This window comes from Equus quagga, chromosome 2 (assembly GCF_021613505.1).
Source record: "Equus quagga isolate Etosha38 chromosome 2, UCLA_HA_Equagga_1.0, whole genome shotgun sequence".
Lineage (NCBI taxonomy): Eukaryota > Metazoa > Chordata > Mammalia > Perissodactyla > Equidae > Equus > Equus quagga.
Window position 1 is genome coordinate 66,484,176 of NC_060268.1, and position 10,504 is coordinate 66,494,679.

Below are 10,504 nucleotides of genomic sequence, written 5' to 3' on the forward strand. Positions count from 1 at the left end.
CACGGACCTGGAGCAGGAACAGCCTTCCTGTGGCAGCCCAAGGGCTCACTCACACCCCCAGGAAGGTCGCTTAAAAATCTTCTTCAACCCCATCCTGCCTCTTCCTTCTCCCTGCACAACACCAGCTGTTAGCTGCCGCCTGACCTACTGTTCTCTCTCCCTGCAGCCTTCCCTCACCCAGCCCGGGCCTGCCCCGCTTCCATCCCTATTCCTGCCCCGGACTCACTCTGAGCCCCTACTCTCAACCCTCACAATTCTCCACATCTCAGGGGGTGCCCTTCACCCAACACCTCCCAGCAGGCCGACCCCGACCCTGCTCCTATCTCCTCTGACCTCACCCCTCCCCGTGCCCCCAGCCCCTAAGCCTAGAGTAAAGGGGTTCTTTCTCGCCTTTCCTCACTCCTCACAATCAAGGGAACTCCACAGCAAGTGACACCAAATGTCACGTCAGAGAGTGGGTCGCACACTGGGGACCCGCCGATGGGAGGGGGAGCAGAGCTGGAGCGGCTCCCAGAGTCTCCAGCAGAGGGCGCGGCAGCCTCACCGCCCGGCGTTGAGGCGGCGGCTCCACGTGGGTGGGCAACCGCAGTGTGGGGTTTAGGCTGGCGTTGGCTTCAGTCTTTTCCACAAAGGGCCACGCATACTTCCGGTGGCATGGGAGGTATCTTTAGGTAGATGGTGCGTGGAGAAACATTTATAAAAATCTGAACCTTTTTGTATTCATTTTAACATCAATTAGAAAAAGTATAAACAGCACATCAAAACCATGATTTCTGGAATACAGTTGCTCAGAATGACACCGAAGTGAGATTCTTTAAAGATCTAATTTAAGGACAAACATTAAGTAACCACAAGCTGAGAAGGAACACAGGTATAGCAAAACTTGTGACTGTAGAAGTGACATCATTTGGGGAAATACTGGGTGACGAGATTTTCACATATTGAGGTATATGGGGTAACTATTTGAGTTCAAAACTGATTTGGCTTGAACTAAAAGCCTGGCTTTATGGCCTGTCAAACATACATTGTACATCTGGTTATCTATTGAAGTGAAGAGTGCACTCTCTTAAGATGAGAATGCACACTTCCCCCCCTACACCCTACTGGTAAGACCCAGATTAGTCCCTTTCCTGACATCAGGGTCATGTTGACCTGCTGATTTGCAGCTGAATACCTCCTTGAAATTTTGATGGAAATGTATCCTGGGTGTGTTTAATGTATGTTCTTTGTTCTAAAAAGATATGACTGTACTGAAACTCATGCTTCTCTGGAATGCCTTCTAAGGCCTACTCGGTTTATAATCCTCACTCTGGCTCATAACAAACTCTTCCCAATTTTGATTTATAGGTTGGTTATGGATTATTTGCATTGACATGGGTTACCAGTGGAATTAGAGTGAGGATTATGGGTGAAGATTAGAGCTAAAGTTAGGGCCCAGGTTAAAATTGGGGTAAGGATGGGGTGGGGTTAGGAGTCGGGGTAATGAGGCCCAAGGCTAGGATTTGGGGTTATATCAAATGTTGGGTCATATTTGGTGATTAGGGTTAGGAATGGAGTTAGGAATTTAATTAGGAATCGAGTTAGAGTCATTCTTTAGGCTGCAGGTATTTGTCACTTTAGCAACAGAAAAGTCCGTGAGACTGCAGACAGTTGGGCAGGAGCTTCTGAGGAGGACCCCCTAATATGGCACCCCAAGTGCAGTCCGCCTTCCTCCCCAGCATCCTCTTCTAGAAGCACTGAACCCCGGGGGCACAACGACCCAATCGAGGCATGAGAGCCTCCAGGACAATCAGGTGAGTAAGGCACCCAGCCGACCCCACTGAAGCCTGACTACCTGCTGGACACTCTTTTCCTATTCAGCACATTCACCTCATTTAGTCTGCCCAACTGTGCACGGTTCCGTCATCACCGTCATTTTACGAGGAGCACGGGGGAGGGGTGGCGCAGGAGGGTTGAGTGCCTCGCTCAAGGTCATCAAACTTGCATGAGGCTGAGTTGGGATTTGCCCCACAGGGAGACTGCGTCTAGACTGGCACCATCTGTGGTCCACACTGCCCTCTGTGCCGCTGTGGGTTGAGGGATTGGGTTTTCTGCTCTCTCCTTCCCGTGCCCTCCTGGTCTGCTGACCCCACAGGATGCAAATGCAGGTCCCAGAAAGCTCACACCCCAACCTTCTGGTCCCAACTACCCTAATTCTAAGTTTTTCTTTTGGGGCAGTGCTTCTCCAACTTTTTTCCCCATTATTCCCCCCCAAAGGAGCTTTTTAGACAATTTTTTTCCTAGTCACGACGCCTCCCCATGAAAGAGCGCTTAGGCTTTCCCGTGTACAAGATCATGACATCCGCAAATAGAGATCATTTTACTTCTCTACACAGACGTACTGTCTATCTGTTTATGTGCTGGGATCCTTTGGAGGGTCAGAAACCACTGGAATATCTAAGGTTGTTAGTGCTGCCCCCCATCCTCTGTGGGGCGATAGTGCCCCTGTTGAGAATGCACGAATTACCGTAAGGCCCCGCGTCCAGTTACAATGCAAGTAAGAACTGTCATGGGGGCTATTGACCCTTCCATGTGGCTCACTTCTCGGGTTGGGGTGAGGCGGGAATAGGCTGCAGGGAGATGGAAGGGAATGTGGGCAGAGGTCTCTGAGGACACGCTTCCCTGGAGTGGCCTTGGTCCTGGACTCAGGCTGAGCCTGGGGCTGGGGGAGTTTTGGGGGCAGCATCATCATTTATTTTTGTCTCTGAATCCAGGTGTCAGCTCCAGACCCTTTGGACCTGAATAAAGCAGATGCCTGTGGGGACTCTATTGAGAGAAGTGTCTAGAATTTCAACTGACTCTCCCTCTCAAAAAAAAGCAAAACAAAACAGAAAGTTTGGAAGTCTCTACCCACCCTTACAAAATGCATTTGCTGACAAGTGAGAGGAAAATTCCTACATTCTTGGCTCAAAGAACTTCCTTAAACTCAACCCAGAGGAATTCTTTAAAGACCAGCTGCCTGGACTATGCAAAAGTCAGTTTATAAATATTATAAATATCCCAAACTTGATATCCAAGCAGATTACAAAAGCTAGCTAGCTAACCACAGAAATTTTCCATAAAGCTAGCCAGCCAAACAAGTGTGATAGGAGATATTGTGAAATGCAGTGTCGCTTGTCTGATTGTCTAAAACCGTGTTTGTAGTGTGGAATGAATGCAGAGGGCCTGGGGGTAGAACTTACCTGGGGGCTGACTCTCTCCTGGAGTTCCACAGCCATAAAGCCCTGGCTGATACCAGGGTGGACTGATTCTACAGTAAATCCGTCTGACCAACCAGGGAGGAGGCAGAGGGTGGGCAAGGCTGGGCCCACAGTGTTGCCCTTGTGGAGTCTGCTTGTGAGCCGGGAAGGGCGCCCTGTGGTGGTTAGGACATGGGCTTTGGAGGGACCTGGTTCAAATCCCAGCTCCGTTTGGGCCTGGACAACTGCTTAGCCTCTGTGGTCTCACATGCAAATTGGGGTAATAATGCATACTTCAAAAGTTGTGAGGATCCAATGAGATACATAAAGCACTAAACTTTGTGAATTGGCAATGCTCAATAAAGAATAATGCTATACATCCAGCACCCTAGAGGAGAAGGCATCATGCTGACTCCCAGAAAGCACTGCAGGTTTCTTCCCTCCCCCCCCCCACCCCCTCCTCTTCCCTTCCCTCCCTCTCTCTCTCTCCTCACTCTCCTGGTTCCAGTCCTGTCAGGATTTGGGTGACTCTGTCCCCAGCTGCTTCTCCTGGGACTTCTGTCCCCATGTCTCCAAGCCTCCTCAACTGTCTCCTCTACCCCGATGGGGTCACCCTGCAGGCTGCGGGCTGGAAGGATTTACAGCAGTCCCCTCCCTCCTCAGCCCCCATCTGGCTCCCAGAAACAGCCATCTACAGGAAGGTCACTTTCTTGCAGCACTGGCAGAGACGTGGGTTGGACAGAGGAGGTCCTGGGGGAAGCAAATAAATACATCAAGTTTCCAGCTGGGTCTGGAGATAAGGGCTCAGGGAGACGAGGCTGAGGAATTCACAGGCGCTGCATCCGTTCACCCTTCCCAGCCTGTCCACCTCCACACTGGCTTTGCCTGGAAAGCTATTTGTGGCACTTCAAAGGGGACCTTGCAGAGAACTGAGCATGGCGGCTGTCCCTCCTGGGAGGGAGCTGTGCGGAGGGACCCTTTGTCATTTTGGATTTGGTTAGAGGCAGGCCTGACGAGCGAGAATGTGACAGATTCAAGCTACTATCCCAGCTGAAGCAGGTGGGTGGGGAGGGATGATTAGCCCCATGGCACAGGAGGGGAAACTGAGGCCAAGAAGGGAGGGAGACTTTTCCAAAGTCTCACCGGAAGTCAGTGGAAAAGCAGGTACAGCCCCCTAATGCCTGATCTCCTGCTCTGGACCCCCTTACTCTGAATCATACCTGGCTGTCACTGAGACAGGGCCATTAGAACTGGACTTCCCTGGGTGCAGACTGGAGGCACCTCTGCCTCGTGCCAAGACCCACTCAAGGGAGGGCTCTCCTTCCTCCAAATCTCTGCCCCAGCCAGGTGTCTGGCTGGAGGTGCTCTCTCCGTGGGACCTGGCAGGGATCAGCATGCTGTTATTAGAGCTGCTCCAATGGAGGGCCCAGCCTCAGTGCCTCCCAGACACGAGTGGGGCTCTGCTTCTGCTGCCCAGGAGCACTGGAGGAGGGGTGCAGGGGCCAATACAGGAGACCTGAAGTAGGTGCACCCGTCCCACTCCAGAAACAGCAGCCCTCTGCCATCAAAGAAGGCACATCTGCCTGAGAGTCTCCAGGGCCTCCTAACCAGCCCGGTCAGCGATGGCCACCAAGCTCGGCCTCTTCTTCTTCTTTTTTTTTAAATTAAATTAAATTTTATTATTTTTATTATTTTTTTTTCTTTTTGAGGAAGATTAGCCCTGAGCTAACTACTGCCAATCCTCCTCTTTTCGCTGAGGAAGACTGGCCCTGAGCTAGCATTCATACCCATCTTCCTCTACGTTATATGTGGGGCGCCTACCACAGCATGGTGTGCCAAACGGTGCCATGTCCACACCCGGGATCCGAACCGCCGAACCCTGGGCCACCGAAGCGGAACGTGCACACTTAACTGCTGCACCACCAGGCCAGCCCCTCTTGGTCTCTTCTTGACCAGACTGTCCTGGGAGGGCATCTCGGAGAAGCTGCACGCTGGGGGCATTTCCCAGCCCCACCACCTCTGTGACTTCCCTCTTGGCCTGTCTTCGGTGCGGTACAGTGAGGGGTAGGGATAGAGGACCTCCAGGCCCCAAGCTCTGATGCTCCCTGACTCTGGACAGCTCTCTGTCCATCCTTACTCTAAGGCAGGTACAGGCTTCACAGAGTCTTTCCAGCCTTGGCCCCAGGTGGCCTGCTGGAGCAGATGCAGCCCGTCCTAGTGACCCCAGCCTTCTAGAAGCCCCAAGGTTTGCACACAGGAGACATGAACATACTGAGAGGTGCAGGAGCCTGTAAGCTCTCTTAAGGCAGAGATGGTGTCTGCCCGGTTCACAGCTGCACCCATGCCAAGCACGGCACCTGACAACATGGGGACACACAATTGGCATGTAGCAGAGCCGCTTCTGCGTGGCCATCCCTCAGCTTCTTTGTGCTTTACTTCTGACAGCTCACACCTGCCACTTTCTTCCGAGGCCTGGGGCTGATTGCCCACAGGCCCAGAGACAAGGAAGTGCCTGGCAGGTCCCATCCGGGCAGCCCCTAGCCAATGTCCGACTGCCAACTGCTGTGTGCCTGTGGAAGCTGAGCTCCCTGCCTGAATTAGGACAAACTGAGGTGTGGCTAGGCCTGGAGCTCCCTGGGATTGGACTGAGGCTGCTGAAATCCCACCCTGGCTCGGCTTCTTCCCTCCTCTCCTGCTTCCCTTCTGCGCTGGTTTCTGCTGAGGCATTTCCTTATATCCACCACTTGCTTGTGAAATCTCGTCACAGCTCTGCCTCTGGGAAATCATTTCCAAAAACAAGTGAAGAGCCTGCTGACAGTGAGAGACTGAAAATATGTGAGAGGAAATTCAGCTTATTCCACGCGGCACGTGCCCCACCGTGTGCTCTGCTGGGCTTTGATGGGGACAGTAGATGCCAAGGCCCCGGGTGACCCTCCAGGAGCTCTGAGTCTGGGGAATGGAGGAGGAGGAGGAGACCCCGGGCCCTGCCCTCATGGGCTCTGCTGGGAGCCACACAAGAGGGAGGGAGTCTCTGACTACGTGTTTATTGTGCCCTCTCTCCACGTCCTCTGACGGCACCAGACAACAGAGAACCAAGAGGCCCGCAGCAGAGATGGGTGGCCAGAACTGGAAGCGGAAACAGTTGTGTCTGCCTCCTGCCTGCCCCTGCCAGCCAGGGATCCCTGGCAGCCTTGCCTTTCTTCCTGAGCCAACACACCCGGCTCCTGAAATATTCCACGATCACACTTAATCTCTAATGGCATCCCCGCCTCTGCCCCCTGAATCCCATCATGTGAAGGGCCTCAGGAAGTGTTCTGTAGCAGGAGGACCCCCCCAGCCACATAGCAGTGCCATAGTTTTGGGACGAGACTAGCTCCTGGGCCCAGGTGTGCTGATGCCCTCCAGAGATGAAGCAGGTTGCAGTGTGGTGGAGGGAAAGCAAAGAAGCTGTCCAGGGCCGTGAGGACGGGGGCAAGCAATGGTCCCCAGACTTTCCGAAGACATCCTCCTGGGAAACCCCAGCAGATGCCCCCTACAGGCCCCAACTCAACCTGCAAACTGGCTTCTCCTCGAGCTGCTGCACCCAAGAAGCAGGGTCTCAGAGAGCAGCGGCACTGAAGGTCCTCTGAGCACATCTAGCCCATCCTCCTGCCTTCACAGGGCTGGAAACTTAGGAGAGAGGACAAGGACCTGGTGAAGATCACACGGAGAGTTTGTGAAGCTGGCAGCTCCGTGCTGCCTCTGCAGTCTTCATCCGGTCAGGGTAGAGTTCTTGCTCCTGTTTGCCACCTCGACAGTAAAGAGCCTCTCTTCTCTGCCATGGGAGTGGGTGACACGCTCAGGATGCGAAGTCATGTAGGAGCATCTTTGAGTTCATAAACATCTCCTGTTCATAAATATCCAACTAATGGCTGAAGCTTCCACTGCTCTTAAAATAGCTTTGGATCCCAGCACAGGCATTTCCAAGAACAGGTTTTTATCCTTTCAAGAATTCTATGAAAGCAGAGAATCCTCTAGTTTGTATGCCTACCCAAGAAAGGCCCCTGAGCCTGCTCACACACTGAGCCCTGACTCTGCTCACACACTGTGGGTATAGACTGGTCTAATCTCCAGATGAGGGGGTATCTACTTAGGTTCATTATAATTATGTCACTCTCAATTCATCTCAACACAACATTAGATGACTCTGATCATGCAGTTGCCCAACACTTCTATTTAAAGGGCATTTTTCGCTTGTAGTGAATCTCGGGATTGACTCCTCAGCATCCATTTCAGGGCTGCATGATTACTCTAAGCCAATTAATTCCATCCCCTTTGCCAGTGATCGTCTCAGAGATGGAGCGTCCTAAGCCAATATGTGTCAGTAAAACCTAAGGAGAGGCTGCAGCTTCCAGAAAGAGAACCCATTCTCTCTCTCCACTAGTCTGTTACTGATAAGCATGTTACCCCAGCTGCTGCTGAAGTCCTCTCATGGCACCAAGGGACACGAATCTCAGGCTGAAGCCCTGTAAGGGTGGCAGAAGACAGAGACGGAAAGAACCTGGGCCTGCTGGTGTCATTGAACTACTGAATCAACTAGCCCTGAAGCCACCTCTGCTTCCTGCTGGTGAGATGATCCACGGAATAGTTTAAAACACTTTGAAGATGGGAGTTTTGTTATCTGCAGGTGAGAGCATTGTCACTGAGTCCCTGCCCTTCACTCCCCGGCTTCACCCTGCCGTGGAGGGGCTGACTGCCCAAGACCGCCCTCTGGGGAGAGCCGGCCTCGCCTGGGCTGGGCAGAACAGCTAAGCATGTTGCTCCTCCTAGACAGGAGTTTTCCATCTTCAGTGAGACAAGCACAGGCCCAGATAATTACACGTGATGCCCCTGGAAGAGCTGTCCTTAATTTTGACGGCAATGAAGGGCCTTGCCAGCAAGTTAAGCTAATTTCATGAAAGCACTGAGAGGAAGGTCATGGGCTGGATCCCAGATTATTAATAATGTTGGGCTTCATTAGAACCATTCAGGAAATTCCTCTCACTTGCCTCCAGCAAACTGCCACAGGTTGCTACTTTGCTCTGAAATCAATAGTCTTTCCATATGCAAATGTGGATTTTGTGTTTTTCCCTAGAAAGTAATTAAAGTCACAGAGCCCAATAAATACTTAAACACATTGTGATTTTAATTAAAAACCTTCCACCAAGGCTGCAGCTGCCTGTCTCTCTTCCCAAACAGACGCATGGTAACAGCAAAACTCAGAATGTGGGTTTAAGTATGTGAGACTAGAAATCTTTACAAATAACAAGAGTAATTCTGATTGCTACCTAGGCCATGGCGTGAGGGTGGGGAAGGAGGTGAAGAGAGACATTTAGGGGCAGGGCCAAGGTCCTTCCCCTCGTGGGGGAGGCAGGACACAAGTAGGGGCATGCGCAGCAGAACGTCTAATCATAGCTGTCCTCAATCCTGCCGGGCAACAGCGATGGCTAGCTCTAGCAATTGTTGAAAAAAAATACTAGCTCATTTCTGAGCACTAAGTGCCAGCAAGCAATAAGATGTACTGGAGTATACGAGGAAGCCATTGGGTGTAAACCAATTTGGCCTGACTTAGTTTTTCCAAAAGGGCCTGACAGGGCCATTGAGCACGCACTGTGCAACTTCTCCCCACATTGGCATTTCCTTAAGAATAAGCATCTTTCCTTAGGCTAGGAACTGATTGCTGGGCTCACCTGTCACCACCTAGCTTGAGACAACAGAAGTGCCACCCTGTTGTGCCCACTGAGACAGCAGACCTACTACCTGCTGTGTCCATCAATCACTGTGCTGACAGAGCAGTCTTGCGGCTATTATAAAACGGACGTTTCAATCATATGTGAAACATCCTTTTTGAGGGTATATAACCACTCTGTACACCCCACTTCTTTGGTGCCCTTCCTTCCTTGGGCCATGGTCCTCACATTTTGGCTCAGAATAAACTCACCCAAATTTTCATTAATAGATTGGTTATGGATTATTTGTGTCAACAATGGCTAGTTCTAGCTATTGTTGAAAAAAAAATAATAGCTCATTTCTGAGCCAGCTACTCAGTGCTTTGCATGCACTGACTGATTTAATCCTCACAGTAACCCAATAAAATAGGTATTCATATTTATACTTTTTTTCTGAGGCACAGAGAGGTTAAGCAACTTGGCCAAGGTCACACAGCTAGTACTTGGTGGAGTCTGATGCTAGAACTTTTCCTCCTAACCACTATGTAGAGTGTATATGAGGGAAGAAGAGATGGAAGGTGGGAGGGGGAGTAGAAACAGGGACTGGCTTCCCAGAGGAGTGGGCTTTCTGCTGGAAATTAGAAAAGGAAAGCAGCTTCCTGGCGAAAGTGGTGGGAACGCTGTGTGAATGTGGGGGTAGGGGAACAGGACTGCAGACGCTGAAAGGTGGGAAGGGAGTGTTAGGAGATTCGGCTGGAGGCAGCTATGGGGAGGGTCTCCTGAGCAGGCTGCTATGCTGGGGATATTCGGTGCCCTGGACCCTGGCTTTCTTACTTGCGGAGGCCCTCTCACATCCATTAAATCCCCAGCGCTACTTTAAACCCAAGGGCATGCACAACTCTGAGCGCAGTCAGCTGAACCGTTTACACAGCGTTCCATGTTGTAAACATTTCAGGAAACATCTGGTACTTCCAGTTTTGCGGTTTTCTTTACCCCTCTTAGAGCCAACAGATTTTCTTTTTCAGATCTTGGACATTTTATAGGTCCCCGGCAAAATTATGAGACTTAAGGAGGACTGCCTTCCAGGGCCGAATACAGCAAGCGAAGAGAAGGGCTCACGCCGCAGGGGGTGGGGTAGGGGAGGTGTACAGGAAGGGTTCGTCCAGGGAAAACTAAACTCATTGGTTCCTGCCAGGGACTACTCGTTCAATGAGGATTCAGAGGATGCCTGCTGTGCCCTGGGCGCTGGAAACAATGGGGTGCAAAGCGGCGGCTGTGCCTGTGTTGGCAGGGGAGAAGAGGTTGCTGATTCCAGGGACACAGGCTGGGTGGGCATGGGAAGGGAAGCTTCGGTGCTTTGGTTAAGCATCTCCCACTTCGGCACATTGCGCCGCGGGACTGTAGTGCCCGCGGCAGCGCTCTCCTTGGTGCGGGCTCCAGCTCGGCCCTCCTCGCGGAGCACCCCCGCAGCCATCGCCCCGGGCCTCCGCTCCAGGCGGGCAGTGTCCAGCAGGGGGCGCGCGCGGACCAGGCCTGGGCCCGAGACCTTGAGCGGACAGAGCCGCAGGAGCTAGCGCCGGGATCGCCTGGGTTTCAACC